The sequence below is a fragment of the Bactrocera latifrons genome, unplaced genomic scaffold (assembly GCF_001853355.1).
Source record: "Bactrocera latifrons isolate USDA-ARS-PBARC rearing strain unplaced genomic scaffold, ASM185335v1 scaffold_442, whole genome shotgun sequence".
Lineage (NCBI taxonomy): Eukaryota > Metazoa > Arthropoda > Insecta > Diptera > Tephritidae > Bactrocera > Bactrocera latifrons.
In genome coordinates this window covers 89,022-90,282 of record NW_017537093.1, presented here as the reverse complement: position 1 = coordinate 90,282, position 1,261 = coordinate 89,022, and the positions used below count along the sequence as shown (strand labels likewise).

Genomic DNA, 1,261 nt, shown 5'->3' with positions numbered 1-1,261 from the left:
TAGTCAACAAATCACCCATTACGACTTCACACGATCTTTCTTCCAACAACTCACCACCGGAAAACTCACCCCAAAACATCAGCAATCAACAAGTCAGCAATCCTCCTCAGCTCAGCCTCCTCTTTCACTCCTGTTCCACAGTCTTTCACATACACACGACTAAACCTCGAATCAACTCTCGCCAACATTATCGCTCAATCCAACTCCCATCAATATAACGCAGGTTCACCTGCATTCTCAACAGAGACAACTGATACCTCCGTTATCAATCTCTGTCTCACGCAAAACAATTCAGATGACAAAGCCATCAACGATGCTCTGATCATGTTAGGAAACGATCACTAAGTATTCACCACTCTCAACATAGCATACAAACACCTCCTTAGCAACCTCTTCTAGCAACAATGTTTAATATCCTACAGTGGAATATGCACGGATACTACAACAACTTTCACGAATTGGATATACTAATTAAAGAATACGCTCCAAKTTTTATTTCCCTTCAGGAAATTAACCTTGCTGCGGGCAAGTCTGCGGCGGCGCCTAATCAATACCAAAGTTACTTTTACAACTTGCCTCAAAATCTAACTAGCAAGCAARGCATCGCCATTTTAATTAAGAAGTCCATACCACACAAACAAATCCCTGTATCTTCAAATATAGCCACAGTTGCAATAGAAATCTCATTATCTTTCCAATTTTCAATTATTTCACTTTATATACCACCTTCACAAAATTTTTCTTGCAGCGACTTAATAAATATTTTTCGGAAGATATTCACCCCATTTATAATCGTAGGCGATTTCAATGCGTGGAGCCCTCTTTGGGGCTCTGGCATCGCAAATATCAGGGGTTCTATGATTGAAGACTTAATCTTCTCTGAAAACCTTATTATACTGAATGATAGCAAACCAACACATTTTTCCACACACAAAACATTCACCACTGTAGACCTTACAATCTGTTCCTCTAACATTGCACCTAAATTAACGACTAATATCCTTTCCCATCTGCATGGCAGTGATCATTACCCTATCCTTACATCCCTTTCCACTCCTTTCACTTCTAAAAGTCCACAGAAGCCAAGGTTTATTATAGGAAAAGCTAACTGGGCCATGTTTGGAACGACTGCTTCCAGACTTTGCGCGGACYGTCCTWGCACTCCCAATATCAGCAGGGAAGTTGCCACAATTACAAAAATCATTCGCATATCAGCCCATCTGTCTATTCCACAAACCAATCCCAAAGTTCATAAAAAGAT

General features: G+C 40.3%; 1 protein-coding gene across 10 annotated transcripts in view; it reads right to left on the bottom strand.

The window, feature by feature from the left end:
- LOC108972984 overlaps positions 1 to 1,261 on the bottom strand; it is a 116,156-nt gene that overhangs the window by 58,388 nt on the left and 56,507 nt on the right. The gene's annotated exons all lie outside the window — the stretch shown is intronic.